The sequence below is a fragment of the Hemitrygon akajei genome, unplaced genomic scaffold (genome assembly GCF_048418815.1).
Source record: "Hemitrygon akajei unplaced genomic scaffold, sHemAka1.3 Scf000057, whole genome shotgun sequence".
In the NCBI taxonomy this organism is placed as follows: domain Eukaryota; kingdom Metazoa; phylum Chordata; class Chondrichthyes; order Myliobatiformes; family Dasyatidae; genus Hemitrygon; species Hemitrygon akajei.
In genome coordinates, this window is record NW_027331943.1 from 5216194 (window position 1) to 5235761 (window position 19568).

Here is a 19568-nt window from a genome sequence, read left to right on the forward strand (position 1 = left end):
GGGATCTCAGATTCCAAGGAGGCGGGGCAATGACGTCAGTCACAGGCTGACTTCGCTGACTGTGGACTGAACCATAATTGAGAGAGAGCGATCTGCAGACAGGCAGTCAGCCAGTCTAAAGAGAGAGAGAGAGAGAGAGAGAGAGAGAGAGAGGGAGAGAGAGAGAGACTGGAAAAGCTGATCGCTTCAGTTAGTCACAGCTGAGGCTTGGAACTCTCCTATGCCCACAAGAGTGGGTTGATCATCGGTACACGGATCCACAACGAATGTGTGTGGCTGTCACATCGTATAATCCATAAGAGTGGGTTTTGGAATATCTTGTGTTAACCCTTGCCTGGGTATGTTGTGTGGTAACCCCTGGAAGACGGTATTCCTGTGACAGGTCACTTTGAGCTATAACGAGAGGCTGGACAAACTTTGTTGTTTTCTCCAGAGCGGCGCAGGCTGGGGTGAGACTGGATGGACGTTTATAAGATTACAAGCGCAACAGATAGAGTGGACAGACGATATATTTTTCCCGGGGGTTGAAATTTCTAATACATTTAAGGTGAGAGGAGATGTGAGCGGCAAGTTTGCTTCTTTCCACAGACTAATGTGAAGATCACATTCCTTAACTTCTCTAGTGCCTTTAACACCATCCAGCCCAAGATCTTAAGGTACAAACTAACGGAGATGGGAGTAGACTCTCACATGGTGGATTGGATAGTGGACTACTTGACAGATAGACCTCAGTATGTGCGGTTGGGAGACTGTAGGTCTGACACGGTGGTCAGCAGCACAGGAGCGCCGCAGGGAACTGTACTCTCTCCGGTCCTGTTCACCCTGTACACATCAGACTTCCAATATAATTCGGAGTCCTGCCATGTGCAGAAGTTCGCTGATGACACGGCCATAGTGGGGTGTGTAAGGAATGGACAGGAGGAGGAGTATAGGAAACTGATACAGGACTTTGTGATATGGTGCAACTCAAACTACCTGCGTCTCAATATCACCAAGACCAAGGAGATGGTGGTGGACTTTAGGAGATCTAGGCCTCATATGGAGCCAGTGATCATTAATGGAGAATGTGTGGAGCAGGTTAAGACCTACAAGTATCTGGGAGTACAGTTAGACGAGAAGCTAGACTGGACTGCCAACACAGATGCCTTGTGCAGGAAGGCACAGAGTCGACTGTACTTCCTTAGAAGGTTGGCGTCATTCAATGTCTGCAGTGAGATGCTGAAGATGTTCTATAGGTCAGTTGTGGAGAGCGCCCTCTTCTTTGTGGTGGCGTGTTGGGGAGGAAGCATTAAGAAGAGGGACGCCTCACGTCTTAATAAGCTGGTAAGGAAGGCGGGCTCTGTCGTGGGCAAAGAACTGGAGAGTTTAACATCGGTGGCTGAGCGAAGGGTGCTGAGTAGGCTACGGTCAATTATGGAAAACCCTGAACATCCTCTACATAGCACCATCCAGAGACAGAGAAGCAGTTTCAGCGACAGGTTACTATCGATGCAATGCTCCTCAGACAGGATGAAGAGGTCAATACTCCCCAATGCCATTAGGCTTTACAATTCAACTGCCAGGACTTAAGAACTTTTTAAAGCTATTATTAATGCTTTTTGAGTTAGTTCTTACTGAGTTAAGTATTGTATGTAATTAGTTTTTGCTACAACAAGTGTATGGGACATTGGAAAAAAGGTTGAATTTCCCCATGGGGATGAATAAAGTATCTATCTATCTATCTATCTAATGAGTAGCTGGAGTCTCTGCCTGGGGGGGGGGGGTCGCCAATCCTGACACGTGATCCCGTTTGCCCCTCCCATTTAACCGCAGATGGGCAGCATCTGGCGTCTGTTTCCGAGGCCCCGCCTCCCGATGATGTAATAATCTCTTCGCGCATGTTCACAGTCTCCGGGTGGACGGTGTTTTCCTCTCCGCTCAGAGCTGAAGTGGGTCGGCTGTGTGTTCAGGAAAGACTTTCGTCTCTTCCGTCGGGATCACTGTCTGCGGGCCGAGGATATCACTTTCCCATCGGTGAGTATTGAGACCGATCCCGAGCGGGGAGATCCGATGTTGACCGTGAGCCCCGAACTGTGGGCCAGGAATTCATTTGTTTCCCAACTATCTGGGCTCGTCAGAAATGTGTCGACTTCACTTAATCTGCATTGAACGATCCAAACCAGGAGCCCAGGCTGTCTGTTTCCACAGAATTGAAATGGAAGTCCCGCCGTCAGGTCACGTGAGGCTGTGTGCCGCAGATTTGCCCCGCCCTCCGCTTTGTGACGCAGGATCACGTGGTGTGATTTTGGCCGCTGAGTCCCATTAACTTCCCCGAACTCGCCTCGTTTACTGAGGCTTCTCGCATTTGGCCTGGAGCTTTATGGCTGTTGTGTCTTCTCCCGGACTGGGGTGGGTGAGAAAGGAGAACGTCCCAGGTTGTGGGGATCTTTGGTTTCACTGCCTGCTTTACCGAGGGACTGGGAAGTCTAGGGGGAGAATGGTTCGAGCCTCAGCTCCCCGCAGTAGAGCTGAGCCATACATTACTCCTGCACGTTCATAGCCCAGCGAGGGCGGTCGGTCCAGTATAGACAAGACAAGATCTGTATCCTAGGATCTGTAATACAAATTTCCTGAAATGGTCCTGTTTTCACCTGGAAATGGAGTGATAGTATAACAGTAAAGGAAGCACAACTTTTCCCTGTAAATTATCCTGGAACCGATTTGTCTGTTATTCCTGGAAATGTGTACAGTGCAGTCGTTGCTAATGAGGTTCACATGAATAATCTCAGGAATGATCGGATTTATATATGAGGAGCATTTGATGGTTCTGGACCTGTGCTCAATGGAGGTCAGAGGGGCGGTGGGGGTGGTGGAGGGATGTATGGTTAAGTAAACCTACCGAATGCTGAAAAGCCTGGATACAGTGGACATGGAGAGGATGTTTCCATTAGACAGAGAGTCTGTGATCTGAGAGCACCGTCTCAGAATAAAGATGCTTTCCTTTAAAACTGAGATGAGAAAAAATTTTTGGCCACAAGGTGTCTGATCTGTGGAATTTGTTGCCGCAGAATTTGTTTGAGGCTGCCATTTGGGTATATTTGTGAAGATTAATATACTGATGATTGCTGAGTAGTTTCAGGGTTACAGGAGGAAGGCAGGAATATGGTGTTGGAATAAAAATTGGCCATGATTGAATGGCTGAGTGGTGGAGCAGACCAGATGGATTGAATCACCTAATTCTGTTCCTGTGTCTTGTGTCTTACCATGACTGAATGATGGCTCCTTCTTATCCCGTATTGTTTTGTGATGTGTGAGGGACAATTAAAGATTGTTCACTGACATCATTATATTTGCCAACGTTTAAATTTCAGTGAGTTTTGTTCCTAGTAACATTCAGCAGATACGTTTGGTCCTCCTTTTCATTGTTAACGTGCTTCATTATCTTTCATGTTTAAGTTAGACCTGCAGAGAGAGATTTATTGGAAGAAAAACCACGACTGAAGACGAGGGAACAGCAACAAGTGAACCAGCCCGAGGATTGAGAGCATCAACTGGAGAGAACCCATCTGACTTGGAGATTCCAGTGATTCAGTCAGGAGAAAGTTTGGTGAGTCTCATTTACTCAAACACTGGTCCTTTAGACATTACGTACCTGTACAAAGGAAGGTAGGAAATAGTTGGGAGTGAGACTGAATGTGCCCAGAAGAACCAGTTATGCCAGTACCAGTCAGACTCAGTTATGAAGAACCCCCCCCCCCCCCCAATTTTCCCTTTAAACTTTTCACCCTTCACCCTTAACCCATGTCCTCTGGTTTTTTTTCTCCCCTAGCCTCAGTGGAAAAAGCCTGCTTGCATTCACTCTATCTATACCCATCATAATTTTATACATCTCTATCAAATCACCCCTCATTCTCCTACGCTCCAGGGAATAAAGTCCTAAACTATTCAACCTTTCTCTGTAACTCAGTTTCTCAAGTCCTGGCAACATCCTTGTAAACCTTCTCTTGCACTCTTTCAACCTTAGTATTATCCTTCCTGTAATTCAGTGACCAAAACTGCACACAATACTCCAAATTTGGCCTCACTAATACCTTATACAACCTCACCATAACATTCCAACTCTTATAATCAATACTTTGATTTATAAAGGCCAATGAACCAAAATCTCTCTTTACTACCCTATCTACCTGTGATGCCACTTTTAGGGAATTTTGTATCAGTATTCTTAGATCCCTCTGTCCTAGTGCACACCTCAGCGCCCTACCATTTACCTTGTATGTTCTACCTTGGTTTTTCCTTCCAAAGTGCAATACCTCACACATGTCTATATTAAACTACATCTGCCATTTTTCTAGCTGGTCCAGATCCCTCTGCAAGCTTTGAAAACCTTCCTCACTGTCCACTACACCTCCAATCTTTGTATCATCAGCAAATCTGCTGATCCAATTTACCAAATTATCATCCAGATCATTGATATAGATGACAAATAACCATGGACCCAGCACTGATCCCTGTGGCACACCACTAGTCACAGGCCTCCACTCAGAGTAGCAATCCTCCACTACCACTCTCTGACTTCTCCCATTCTCAATTCCCAATCAAATTTACTACCTCACCATGTATACCTAGTGACTGAATCTTCCTAACTAACCTCCCATGCGGGACCTTGTCAAAGGCCTTACTGAAGTCCACTACATCCACTGCCTTGCCTTCATCCACTTTCCTTGTAACCTCCTCGAAAATCTCTAATATATTTGTTAAACATAACCTACCATGCACAAAGCCGTGTTGACTCTCCCTAATAAGTCCCTGTCTGTCTAAACAATTGTCAATCCTATCTCTTAGTACTCCTTCCAATAATTTACCCATGACCAACATCAAACTTACCAGCCTATAATTTCCTGGATTACTTTTTGAGCCTTCTTTAAACAATGGAACAACATGAGCTATCCGCCAATCCTCTGGCACCTCACCCATAGATAACTACTTTTAAATATATCTGCCAGGGCCCCTGCAATTTCAACACTAGTCTCCTTCAAGGTCCGAGGGAATACCCTGTCAGGTCCTGGAGATTTATCTACTTGCCTCAAGGTAGCAAGCACCTCCTCCTCTTCTATCTGTATAGGTTCCATGACCTCAATACTTGTTTGCTTCATTTCCATTGACTCCATGCCAGTTTCCTTAGTAAATTCAGACACAAAAAAATCATTTAACATCTCCCCAATTTCTTTTGGTTCCATACATAGCCGACCACTCTGATCTTCAAGATGACCAATTTTATCCCTTAACTATCCTTTTGCTATTAATATACCTGTGGAAGCTCTTACTATCCTTCACCTTGACTGGCAACACTACCTCATGTCTTCTTTCAGCCCTCCTGATTTCTTCCTTAGGTATTTTTTTGCACTTTTTATACTCCTCAAGTACCTTATTTGCTCCCTGTTTCTTATACATGTCATACATCTCTCTCTTCTTTATCAGAGTTCCAATATCCATCGAGAACCAAGGTTCCTTATTCTTATTCACTTTGCCTTTAATCCTGAGACTTTGTCCCTAGGGTGTCCTCATGGGCCGTCCAGAAATGATTTCAGCTGGTGACAACCCTGTTTTCCCCTGTGGGGTAACCCTTATGTGGAATCGGGCTAATGGTCGGACCTTCAACCAAGTGGGTCCAGTCTCCGCTGTTAGTCTGGCCAGTTTACTCTTCAGAGTGCCATTGGCTCTTTCCACTCTGCCAGCGGCCCGTGGGTGGTGTACAAACTGGAATTGTTGCTTGATAGCTAGTTTGTTACATACTCCTTCATTTACTTTCACCATAAAGTGTGGGCCATTGTTGAACTCAGCATCTCTGGCAGGCCATACCTGGGAATTATTTCCCTTAATAATACCTTCACAACAGTCACAGCAGTATTAATGGTAGTTGGAATAGCTTCAATCCATCTACTAAACACATCTATAATAACTAAGCAGTATCTATAGCAATGGACTCTAGGCAATTCAATAAAATCAACTTGTAGACACGAAAAAGATCCACCTGTCAAGGGAGTCGTACCCGGTGTGCAGGGTACAGGATACCAACCATTCCCTCCTTTCCCAGGAGTGTACAATTATGTATATAATCGACCAGTATTGGTAAAAACTGTGTAGGAACACAAACCTGTCCCGCTGGGGTGATCCAAAAACCCAGGTCGGGGTCTTTCTGGCACCCCATCTGGGACCACAGTTTTCACTCCTCCTCAGAGGCGTCCCCCTGAGAAGAACAAAACTCGAGGTAGCTGTAGAGCGGTGAGTAAGTTGTTTACAAAGGTGGCATTACTAATGGGGTGGCCAGAGGAAGTCAGGAATCCCCATGTTCCCAGAGAGCCCCGTAGTCATGCACAATTCCAAATGCATAACAGGAGTCTGTGTAAACGTTCCCACTTTAGTCTGTTGCTGGGATACAGGCACGAGTCAGAGCAAACAGCTCAGCCTTCTGGGTGGAGACAGCTGCTTCAAAAGAGGCTTGCTCAATTACTTCACTGTCCATCACTATCGCATAGTCAGAATATTGTTTTCCTGATGGATCCACAAAAGAGTTTCCATCCTCATAAAACGTTGCCTCGGGCTAGAGGGGGTATTGCTAAATGGATGGGAGAGTCTGTCCTTCTTTCACTGTGATCCGGAAGGGCTAGAGGGGGTATTGCAGAATGGATGGGAGAGTCTGTCCTTCTTTCACAGTGATCCGGACAGGCTAGAGGGGGTATTGCGGAATGGATGCGAGAGTCTGTCCTTCTTTCACAGTGATCCGGACAGGCTAGAGGGGGTATTGCGGAATGGATGCGAGAGTCTGTCCTTCTTTCACAGTGATCCGGACAGTCTAGAGAGGGTATTGCAGAATGGATGGGAGAGTCTGTCCTTCTTTCACTGTGATCCGGACAGGAGGGCTGACTTCATGGACTGAAATTGCCCAGAGATGGGGTATAACGTCTTGGGTTCGGTCACTGTTAAAAGAATGTCTTACCAGATGTCCTGTTTTCACCTCAAACTCCTTCCAGTATCGGAGTTGGCCCACGGCAAAGTCTTGCCAGTCTCCCTCGGTGCTGGAGGCCTGTTTCATCAGAGTGTAGGCAAGGAGCCCTAGGCTCTTTGGCTTGAACCCAGGGCAAACCCTGAAGGTGGTATGGGGAACCACCAATCCTGTCTGTCGCCAAAAGAAATCTGGAACTTCAGCAAGAAATGCAATGCCGTCTCTTACTTTAACCTCTCCAATCACCGTGACTGGGAATTTCTGTCCCTCGAGGAGTGCAGAATATTAGCTTTCCTCAGTTGAGCACCACGTAGGGTCATAACACAGAGTCACATGAGAGTCGGCCGCTGGCAGAAGGTGTTCAAATGTACTGGAGTCCAGATAAAGTGCCCACCCCTGGGTGGTCAGAAACTGAGGAAGCTATCAGTTGTTCGCAGTTCCAGCGTGATATCCTTGTCCGTGCATAGAATCTCGACTTCCAACGGACAGAGGAAGTCTCTCCCTACGAGATTACACCCCCGTCTGGTGGTGACTGTAAATGAAACCTCACACTGGTTCCCCTGGAATTCCACCTGCAGTGGCTGGGTACGTGAATACGTATATTCCGTGCCTTTGAACCCTGACAGAGTGATTGTAGCGTCTGATAGCTGGAATCCCTTTTCCGATACTATTTCCTGATCGAGAGTCGTTGTGGTTGCCTCATATCAGTCATAAATGGAATTGGATTTCCAGCAACTTGCAATATTACACTGGGCTCTTCCTGAGGGTTGACACTCATGGTTGGAAGCATCTTCTTGTCAGTTTCTAAATGGGTTGTTGTCCCCACCTGTCCCTTGGTCGGTTTTTGTTCCCATTTCTGTTTCTCAGATATAGCCCGCTCGCGTCCTTCTTCCCGCTGAGCATATTCACCTTTAATATTAGTTCCCTTCGGGGTTGATGGGGATTCGATAGTTGGGTCCTAATGATATGTCAAAGCTCGTCGCATTCGATTTCGGTCATTGTCAGGCCAATCCATATTATTTGTTTTAATCATATTGGCTAACTTAGTTGGTAAGCATTGGAACAGTAGGGCATTGAACTGGGGGGACAGATTCCCATCATTAAAGTCTTGGTCTCCTGCGAAGGTGCCGTAGCAGGACACAAATCGCTCTCAATAGTCTGGTCCCCATTCCCCAGGTTTAGGTTTGCATTCAGGTACTTTAGTGATGTTTACAGGTTGCTGGAGAGCCCTTTACAAAGCTTGAATGATCTGGTCTGTCTGTTCATTCTCATTATGGTTTCTCGCCTGTAACTCCTGATAGGTTTGGTATCTCAATTCTGCCTTCCATTTCCACCCCTCATCAGCTGAGAGAATCATGCAGGAGAGACCGAATAAATCTTGCAGAGTCGCATTAAACATTTGTGTAGTACTGTGGACACACTGAGCAAACTGTGCTGGTTTTTCTTTTCTATCTGGGGCATGATTCATGATCATTATCATTTCTTGAGGCTTCCAGTCTGCATACACAGGATTCACTGAGGGCTGTCCCTTCTGCTAGTCCTAGGGGGAGCATTTGCTACTGCTGTTCAGGAGGATTTAAACTAATGTGGCGGGGGTATAGGAACAAGTGCAGAGAGACAGAGGGGTGTAAAATGAGAGTAGAAGCAAAAAGTTGTAAGGTGAAAAGTAAAAGTGACAGGCAGTCAAATCCAGGGACAAAAATCAAAAAGGGACACTTTTCAACATAATTGTATAAGTGTTGTAAAAACAAGCCTGAAGGCTTTGTGTGTCAATGCAAGGAGCATTCGTAATAAGGTGGATGAATTGAATGTGCAGATAGTTATTAATGAATATGATATAGTTGGAATCACAGAGACATGGCTCCAGGGTGACCAAGGATAGGAGCTCAACATCCAGGGATATTCAATATTCAGGAGGGATAGACAGGAAAGAAAAGGAGGTGGGATTGTGTTGCTGGTTAGAGAAGAGATTAACGCAATAGAAAGGAAGGACATTAGCCTGGAGGATGTGGAATCGATACGGGTAGAGCTGCGTAACACTAAGGGGCATAAAACGCTGGTGGGATTTGTGTACAGGCCACCTAACAGTAGTAGTGAGGTTGGGGATGGCATTAAACAGGAAATTAGAAATGCGTGCAAAAAAGGAACAGCAGTTATAATGGGTGACTTCAATCTACATATAGATTGGGTGAACCAAATTGGTAAGGGTGCTGAGGAAGAGGATTTCTTAGAATGTGTGCGGGATGGTTTTCTGAACCAACATGTCGAGGAACCAACTAGAGAGCAGGCCATTCTAGACTGGGTATTGAGCAATGAGGAAGGGTTAATTAGCAATCTTGTCATGCGAGACCCCTTGTGTAAGAGTGACCATAATATAGATAGATAGATAGATACTTTATTCATCCCCATGGGGAAATTCAACCTTTTTTCCAATGTCCCATACACTTGTAGCAAAAACTAATTACATACAATACTTAACTCAGTAAAAATATGATATGCATCTAAATCACTAACTCAAAAAGCATTAATAATAGCTTTAAAGATGGAGAGTGACATAGTTAATTCAGAACCAAATGTTCTGAACTTAAAGAAGGGCAACTTTGAAGATATGAGACGTGAATTAGCTAAGACAAACTGGCAAATGATATTTAAACGGTTGACCGTGGATAGAAACATAGAAAATAGGTGCAGGAGTAGGCCATTCGGCCCTTCGAGCCTGCACCGCCATTCAGTATGATCATAGCTGATCATCCAACTCAGAACCCTGTACCTGCTTTCTCTCCATACCCCCAATCCCTTTAGCCACAAGGGCCATATCTAACTCCCTCTTAAATATAGCCAATGAACTGGCCTCAACTGTTTCCTGTGGCAGAGAATTCCACAGATTCTCCACTCTCAGTGTGAAGAAGTTTTTCCTCATCTCGGTCCTAAAAGTCTTCCCCTTTATCCTTAAACTGTGACCCCTCATTCTGGATTCCCCCAACATCGGAAACAATCTTCCTGCATCTAGCCTGTCCAATCCCTTTAGAATTTTATACATTTCAATAAGATCCCCCCTCAATCTTCTAAATTCCAGCGAGTAAAAGCTTAGTCGATCCAATCTTTCTTCATATGAAAGTCCTGCCATCCCAGGAATCAATCTGGTGAACCTTCTTTGTACTCCCTCTATGGCAAGGATGTCTTTCCTCAGATTAGGGGACCAAAACTGCACACAGTACTCCGGCTGTGGCCTCACCAGGGCCTTGTACAACAGCAGTAGAACCTCCCTGTTCCTATACTTGAATCCTCTTGCTATGAATGCCAACATACCATTTGCCTTTTTCACCGCTTGCTGTACCTGCATGCCCACTCTCAGTGACTGGTGTACAATAACACTCAGGTCTCATTGCACCTCCCCTTTTCATAATCGGCCATTCAGATAATAATTTGTTTTATTGCATATGAATGTTGAGGAACAAACTAGAGAGCAGGCCATTCTACATTAGGTATTGAGCAACGAGGAAGGAAATGTTGTCGTGCGAGACCCCTTGGGTAAGAGTGACCATAATATGGTGGAATTCTTCATTAAGATGGAGAGTGACATAGTTAATTCAGAAACAAAAGTTCTGAACTTAAAGAAGGTTAACTTTGAAGGTATGAGACGTGAATTAGCTAAGATAGTCTGGCAAATGATACTCAAAGGGTTGACGGTGGATATGCAATGGCAAGCATTTAAAGATCACATGGATGAACTACAACAATTGTTCATCCCAGTTTGGCAAAAGAATAAACCAGGGAAGGTAGTGCACCCATGGCTGACAAGGGAAATTAGGGATAGTATCAAGTCCAAAGAAGAAACATAAATTAGCCAGAAAAAGCGGCATACCTGCGGACTGGGAGAAATTCAGAGACCTTAATTAGGAAAGGGAAAAAAGGTTATGAGAGAAAGCTGGCAGGGAACATAAATTACAGCTTTGTGAAAAGAAAAAGATTGGTCAAGACAAATGTAAGGACCTTTACAGTCAGAAGCAGGTGAAATGATCATAGGGAACAAAGACATGGCAGACCAATTGAATAACAACTTTGGTTCTGTCTTCACTAAGGAGGACATAAATAATCCTCCGGAAATAGTAAGGGACCGAGGGTCTAGTGAGATGGAGGAACTGAGGGTAATACATGTTAGTAGGGAAGTGGTGTTAGGTAAATTGAAGGGATTAAAGGCAGATAAATCCCCAGGGCCAGATGGTCTGCATCCCAGAGTAGCCCAAGAAATAGTGGAAGCATTAGTGATAATTTTTCAAAACTCCTTAAATTCTGGATTAGTTCCTGAGGATTGGAGGGTGGCTAATGTAACCCCAGTTTTTAAAAAAGGAGGGAGAGAAAAACCGGGGAATTATAGACCAGTTAGTCTGACGTCAGTGGTGGGGAAAATGCTAGAGTCGGTTATCAAAGATGTGATAACAGCACATTTGGAAAGAGGTGAAATCATTGAACAAAGTCAGCATGGATTTGTGAAAGGAAATTCATGTCTGACGAATCTTATAGAATTTTTTTTAGGTGTAACTAGTAGAGTGGATAGGGGAGAGCCAGTAGATGTGGTATATTTAGATTTTCAAAAGGCTTTTGACAAGGGCCCACACAGGAGATTAGTGTGTAAACTTATAGCACACGGAATTGGGGGTATGGTATTGATGTGGATAGAGAATTGGTTGGCAGACAGGAAGTAAAGAGTGGGAGTAAATGGGACCTTTTCAGAATGGCAGGGAGTGACTAGCGGGGTACCGCAAGGCTCAGTGCTGGGACCCCAGTTGTTTGCATTATATATTAATGATTTAGATGAGGGAATTAAACGCAGCATCTCCAAGTTTGCAGATGACACGAAGCTGGGCGGCGGTGTTAGCTGTGAGGAGGATGCAGGGTGATTTGGATAGGTTAGGTGAGTGGGCAAATTCATGGCAGATGCAATTTAATGTGGATAAATATGAGGTTATCCATTTTGGTTGCAAGAACAGGAAAACAGATTATTATCTGAACAGTGGCTGATTAGGAAAAGGGGAGGTGACCTGGGTGTCATTGTACACCAGTCATTGAAGAGAGGCATGCAGGTACAGCAGGCGGTGAAAAAGGTGAATGGTATGCTGGCATTCATAGCAAAAGGATTTGAGTACAGGAGCAGGGAGGTTCTACTGCAGTTGTACAAGGCCTTGGTGAGACTGCACCTAGAGTATTGTGTGAAGTTTTGGTCCCCTAATCTAAGGAAAGACATTCTTGCCATAGAGGGAGTACAAAGAAGGTTCACCAGATTGATTCCTGGGATGGCAGGATTTCATATGAAGAAAGACTGGATCGACTAGGCTTATACTCACTAGAATTTAGAAGATTGATGGGGGATCTTATTGAAACGTATAAAATTCTAAAGGGATTGGACAGGCTAGATGCAGGAAGATTGTTTCCGATGTTGGGGGAGTCCAGAACGAGGGGTCACAGTTTAAGGATAAAGGGGAAGACTTTTAGGACCGAGATGAGGAAAAACTTCTTCACACAGAGAGTGGAGAATCTGTGGAATTCTCTGCCACAGGAAACAGTTGAGGCCGGTTCATTGGCTATATTTAAGAGGGAGTTAGATATGGCCCTTGTGGCTAAAGGGATTGGGGGTATGGAGAGAAAGCAGGTACAAGGTTCTGAGTTGGATGATCAGCCATGATCATACTGAATGGCGTTGCAGGCTCGAAGGGCCGAATGGCCTACTCCTGCACCTATTTTCAATGTTTCTATGTGTGGAAAATTAGAATCTCCCACAATCACAACCTTGTGCTTACTACAAATATCTGCTATCTCCTTACAAATTTGCTCCTCCAATTCTCACTCCCAATTAGGTGGTTTATAATACACCCCTATAGGTGTTACTATACCTTTCCCATTCCTCAATTCCATCCAAATCGGCTCCCGAAATGAGCCCTGTAATCTATCCTGTCAAAGCACTGCTGTAATATTTTCTCGGACAAGCATTGCAATACCTCCCCCTCTTGCCCTTCTGACTCTATCACACCAGAAGCAACGAAATCCAGGAATATTTAGTTGCCATTCACACCCCTCCTGCAACCATGTTTCACTAATAGATACAACATCATTTTTCAGTTATCAATCCATACTCTAAGCTCATCCACCTTTCTTACAATGCTCCTAGCATTAAAATAGATGCATTCAAGAAACTTTCCACCTCTTCCTCTCTGTTTATCCCTAAACAACTTTATTATCTCTTTTTTTTCCTTCTCCCCTACATCTTCAGTCTGAGCGCTCCTACATCAGGGAGGAAGTTCAAATCAGCTCCGTGTTAAAAGTTTAGCCATCACGGTGACTGAAGGCAGCTGCAGGTTCATGAGGGACTGTTACTGTCAGATTCTGCAGTTCTTGCGGCTGCTCATCGCACCCAGGACTGAACCCTGGTCACTGAGCATTGGAGGAGTCTGTTCTGCTGATGTTAGCCTTAAACTAGACTGGTGTTTAATATTGTGGATCTAGATAGATAGATAGATACTTTATTCATCCCCATGGGGAAATTCAACCTTTTTTCCAATGTCCCATACACTTGTTGTAGCAAAAACTAATTACATACAATACTTAACTCAGTAAGAATATGATATGCATCTAAATCACTAACTCAAAAAGCATTAATAATAGCTTTAAAAAGTTCTTAAGTCCTGACAGTTGAATTGTAAAGCCTAATGGCTTTGGGGAGTATTGACCTCTTCATCCTGTCTGAGGAGCATTGCATCGATAGTAACCTGTCGCTGAAACTGCTTCTCTGTCTCTGGATGGTGCTATGTAGAGGATGTTCAGGGTTTTCCATAATTGACCGTAGCCTACTCAGCGCCCTGCGCTCAGCCACCGATGTTAAACTCTCCAGTACTTTGCCCACGACAGAGCCCGCCTTCCTTACCAGCTTATTAAGACGTGAGGCGTCCCTCTTCTTAATGCTTCCTCCCCAACACGCCACCACAAAGAAGAGGGCGCTTTCCACAACTGACCTATAGAACATCTTCAGCATCTCACTGCAGACATTGAATGACGCCAACCTTCTAAGGAAGTACAGTCGACTCTGTGCCTTCCTGCACAAGGCATCTGTGTTGGCAGTCCAGTCTAGCTTCTCGTCTAACTGTACTCCCAGATACTTGTAGGTCTTAACCTGCTCCACACATTCTCCATTAATGATCACTGGCTCCATATGAGGCCTAGGTCTCCTAAAGTCCACCACCATCTCCTTGGTCTTGGTGATATTGAGACGCAGGTAGTTTGAGTTGCACCATATCACAAAGTCCTGTATCAGTTTCCTATACTCCTCCTCCTGTCCATTCCTTACACACCCCACTATGGCCGTGTCATCAGCGAACTTCTGCACATGGCAGGACTCCGAGTTATATTGGAAGTCTGATGTGTACAGGGTGAACAGGACCTGAGAGAGTACGGTTCCCTGCGGCGCTCTTGTGCTGCTGACCACCGTGTCAGACCTACAGTCTCCCAACCGCACATATTGAGGTCTATCTGTCAACTAGTCACCACTCCGTGGGATAGGAGATTTCCCGTGAATTTCATGGAAACATATAAATGCACAGCACATTACAGATGCTTTGTCCCACATTGCTGTGCCGACCATGTATCTTACTCTAGAAGCTGCTTAGAATTACCCTGCCACATAGCCACCCATTTTCCTAAGCTCCATGTACCTATCTGAGAGTCTCTTAAAAGACCCTATTGTATCCGCCTCCACCACTGTTGCTGGTGGTGCATTCCACACACATACCACTCTTTGCTTAAAAAACTTAGCTCTGACATCTCCTCTGTTCCTACTTCCAAGAAGCTTAAACTGATCCCCCTCATGTTAGCCATTTCAGCCCTGGGGAATAAGCCTCTGGCTATCCACACGACCAATGCCTCTCATCATCTTATACACCTGCATGATTTTTTCCAGGGTGAATAAGACGATGAGCTCACTGTGGTTTTGACTTTCTCTCTCTCTCTCCTTGTGAGGCTGATGTCACAGTCCCGCCTCACTCAGGCACTTAAAGTGACACTCACAGTAAACGAACCTGCGGTCTCATAACACAATGCACCTCTAAAGTCTGACAGCAGACTAGCGAGTAAATCTTTGATGGTGCAGAGTCAGAAACCAAAGAGTTGCCAGATTGAGTCAGGGCTTTGGGGCTGCAAAGAGAGATGGCGTCTAGAGTTTACGAGGAGGAGGAGCAATCAGACCAGCAGAATGTGGCTACAAAAGAAAGGTCAGAAACATTTGGAAACTGGTTGACCGAAAAAAAGGTGGTTAATTTCAGACAGCAATTGTGGAGAGGAATAAAAAGACAATGTTTAGGCAGAGCCCCTTCCGCATGCCTAGCCTGTGTACTCCGCTGCTTAGTTGCTCTCTGAATTCCAGAGTTCCTCCAGCATTTTGTGTGTGTGCGTCTCTGTATTTCCAGCAACTGCAGAATCTCCTGTGTTTTATATCTGCATTTTACTTTGGCATTAGATACACGTTGATATTGAGTAGATTGCTTATAGGAGCCACTTTCTGCGTTAAAACAGCTGCAGATTTTTCTATACACACTAAAAAAAATGAGGTATGGACATTGAACCGGTGCTTGCAGAAATGTTTAATGGCACCGTGATTACCCATAGGGCCATGCGTTAAGAATTTTGCTGGTCCTGAAGTGCCGATGAAATGCGCAGGCGTCAGGCTGAGGACGTCCCTGAGTTTCACGCATGCGCGCAGTACACAGAAGGCCTTGAAAATGTCGGCTGCAGGTAAGAGCGATTCTCCGTGTTTTTATCTTAAACACGGACTTTGGGACGATTCCTGTGAAATCTGGTCACTGTGACCAGCAATCCCGGGACAGTCCTGCCCTCTTCCCTCTCTCTCAGCCCCATGATCCGTACACAGGCCCCAGGGAGCTTCCGGCTGATGAGGGAATGGGAACCGATGCATCTCTCAGACAGAGCTGAGCTCCAGCTATCTAAATGCAAGGATTAGGAACTCGGAGAAAGGGAACAAAATCTTTTACATCAGCAGTTGAGAAAATCGGCATTAGTACTCTTTTCCGTAGATGCTGCCTGGCCTGCTGAGCTCCTCCAGTATTTTGTGTGTGTTGCTTCCTCTACCTCCTCTTGCTCTGGACTTTTCTACCGGTGAGAACATGTTTTGTCCCATTCTCTCTGGGTACGTAATGATATCAAACACCTTTGCCCTGGGCAACAAGTAGCTTTCACATCCCAAATGTGCCAGACTCCAGTGAAACAGACTACTGCCCTTCCCTTCATATTCATTGGCATTGCATTCACTGAGTTCACCACCGTCAGTCATTGGGGGAGGGTTCAGGGGGAATATTTATGTAGAATACAGAAACTAGAGAAACTAGTGATGCCTGTTTGCATTTTGGTGATGCAAAAGTTGCTGGAGAATTTGCAAGTGGGAAGAAGTGGAGTGATATTTGGAAATCTGACTTTTTAAAGCGTAATTTAGCAAGGAAACCACATATGGACAATGTGCAAAAGCTTTGGTGAGAAAATCCTCCATTTCCTGTTACAGGCCTGCTACATAGGTTGTGTGAGAGTGCATGTGAACTCGATCAAACCCAGAGGAGATCAAAGTTCCTATTGACAGTGATTTGCTAGCTGTGAAAATGAATACCTCTCTATATAAAATTCACTGTGCACATCTTGTCACTGAGTAAAAAATGCACAGTACAAGATTTATCTGCACACTGGTTATTACAAATTAGAGGGGAGATTATTACAAATTAGAGGGGTATTGGAGGGAAGGAGGGGAGACCTCCAGTGTCCCTGATGCCCTCACCTACAAGATGTGCAGCTTGTAACCCTGCACTTCAATGAGCTGCAACTTGAAATGGGTGAATTCCAGATCATCCAGCAGTTGGAGGGGGTGATAGATATGACATGAAGAGAGGTGAGTTACACCCAAGGTGCAGGACACAGGAAACTGGGTGAGAGTCAGGAAGGGGAATGAGGTTAAATAGGCATCACAGAGTACTCTCGTGGCCATCCCCAACAACAACAGGTGGACCACTTTAGAAGCTGTTGGGGGGAATTACCTGGCAGAGGAAAGTCAAAAGGCTGATAGGGGATTCGTTAGTTAGAGGAACAGAACAAGAAATGACGAATATCCCAGTGGTAAGGCTTGCTAGTGGTAGTGAGCAGGGGAGGGGGTGATGTGGTTAAAATAAGTTGGAGGGGGCATGGGAGCCAGAATGACAGAACAGATAATGGAAAGGGTGAATTGAATTGACTTTATTAAATACATATTTCATAAACATGTGGAGTAGAAATATTTCCCTTACATCATATAAATGTGCAATGTGTAATTTATAGTAGTTTATAATAGATAGTTTGCTCATAGGACAGTCAATATAACATTGAAATGCAATTGTATCAGCATGAATTAATCAGTCTGATGGCCTGGTGGAAGATGATGTCCTGGAGCCTGTTGCTCCTTTTGCTGTGGTACCGTTTCCTGGATGGTAGCAGCAGGAACAGTTTGTGGTTCTGATGAATTGGGCCTGTTTGACCCTGATATTCGTTGGGCCCTTTTAACACACCTGTCTGTGTAAATGTACTGAGTCATGGAAAGTAGATTGTGCAATGTATAATTTCCTTGTTTATATTTAGAGACATTTTTTGGTGTATAAAATGATGAGGGGTATTGAGCGTGTGAGTGGCCAGAGGAGTGTTTTTTTTCCCCAGGGTTGAAATGGTTAATGCCACTTTTCCACACTCCCATAGACCCTTTGTCCATCTCCTGAGTAAATAGAGATGGAAAAACATTTAAGATCTCCACCATCTGCTTTGATTCCACACGTGGATTGCCATTCCGGTCTTCCAGAGGACCAACTTTGTGCCTTGCAATCCTTTTGCTCTTAATCTATCACTAGAATCCCTGAGGATTATCCTTCACCTTTTCTGTGACAGCAACCTCATGCCATCTTTTAGCCATCCTGATTTATTTCTTATGTGTTCTCTTGCATTTCTTCTACTCCATAAGAAACTGACTGCCTATCCCTGTTATGCAATTCCATTTTGTGCTTTACCAGGGTCTCAATATCTCTTGCAATCCAAGTTTCCCTACAGTTTCTATCTTTACCTTTTATTCTGACATACCCGCTTACTACTTTCAAAATTTCGCTTTGAAGGCCTCCCATTTACCAAGCACACCTTTGCCATAAAGCAGCATGTCCCAATCCACAGTTGCCAGATCCTAGTATCTTAATTCCAGGTGTTGATCCATACCCTGAACACATCCGCCTTTCCTACGCTGCTCCTTGTATTGAAATATACAGGGCTCAGCATATTCACTGCACCATGCTCAACTTTTTCATTCCTGACTTTGTCTGAGGCCTGAACAACATCTGTCTCCACAACCTCTCCACTACCATTCAGGCTCCCATTCCCCCTGCAACTTTAGTTTAATCCTCCTTACCCCCACCTCCCAGCATGCAGATCTTAAACCCCTTTGGCTTTCCTCTCCCAGATCAATAAAAAGGAGGTGCATACCAGGTACAGGCAGATAGGAACAAATGGGGTACTTATGAAATACAGGAAATTCAAGTGAACACTTATGAAAGAAATAAAGGCATGAGGTTGCCCCAGCAGACAAGGTGAAGGAGAATCCTCAGGGATTCTGCAGACATGTTAAGAGCAAAAAGATTGCAAGGGAAAAAAATAATTCTCTGGAAGATCAGAATGGTAATCCATATGAAGGGATAACATAGACTTGGGAATATTTTTTTTGCATCCGTATTTACTCAGGAGATGAACACAGAGTCTACAGAAGTGAGGCAAAGCCGCATCAACTTCATGGACCCTGGACAGATTACAGAGGTGGAGGGGTTTGCTGTCTTGAGGCAAATCAGTGTGGATCAATCCCCAGGGCCTGACAAGTTGTTCACTAGGACCCTGCGGAAGACAAGTGCAGAAATTATTGGGGCCTAAGCACAGATATTTAAATCATCCTTAGTGACAGGTGAGGTACTGGAGGATTGGAGGACAGATTGTTCTGCTGTTCTAGAAAGGCTGTAAAAATAAACTAGGAAATTATATGTTGGTGAGCTTGACATCAGAACTGGGAAAGTTATTGGACTGTGTGTGCAGGAACCAAGTATATACTGTAAGTATTTGGATAGGTGTGGACTGATAAAGGATAGACAGCATGGCTCTCGCCAATCTTATAGAGTCTCTCGAGGAAGTTATCAGGGTAGTAGATGAAGGCAAGGCAGTGGATGTTGTCTACATGGACTTTAGCAAGGCACTTGACAAAGTCTCATATGGGAGCTTGGTCAAGAAGGTTCAGTCACTCAGCATTCAAGATGAGACAGTAAATTGGATGAGACACTGTCTTTGGGAGAAGCCAGAGTGTGGTAGCAGATGGTTGCCTCTCTGACTGGAACCTGTGACTAGTGGTGTGCCACAGGGATCAGTGCTGGATCTGTTGCTGTTTGTCATCTATATCAGTAATCTGGATGATAGTGTGGTTAACTGGATCAGCAAATTTGTGGATGACACCAAGATTGGTGGTCTAGTGGACAGTGAGGAAGACTAT

At 44.7% G+C, this 19568-nt stretch overlaps 1 protein-coding gene and 1 long non-coding RNA gene across 5 annotated transcripts in view; one reads left to right on the forward strand and one right to left on the reverse strand.

The window, feature by feature from the left end:
* Positions 1–19568, reverse strand: part of LOC140721496 (uncharacterized) — a 1502390-nt gene that overhangs the window by 709744 nt on the left and 773078 nt on the right. The gene's annotated exons all lie outside the window — the stretch shown is intronic.
* The window catches only part of LOC140721492 (uncharacterized), a 692273-nt gene continuing 674500 nt past the window's right edge, over positions 1796–19568 (forward strand). The window contains exons 1-2 of one of the 4 annotated variants that reach the window (XM_073036309.1): positions 1796–2013; positions 3436–3586. The gene's annotated coding sequence lies outside the window, so the exon portion shown is untranslated. Of the gene's footprint in view, positions 2014–2295; positions 2389–3435; positions 3587–19568 lie in introns of those variants that run through there. The other 3 variants (XM_073036311.1, XR_012097387.1, XM_073036312.1) reach the window with 3 other exon arrangements.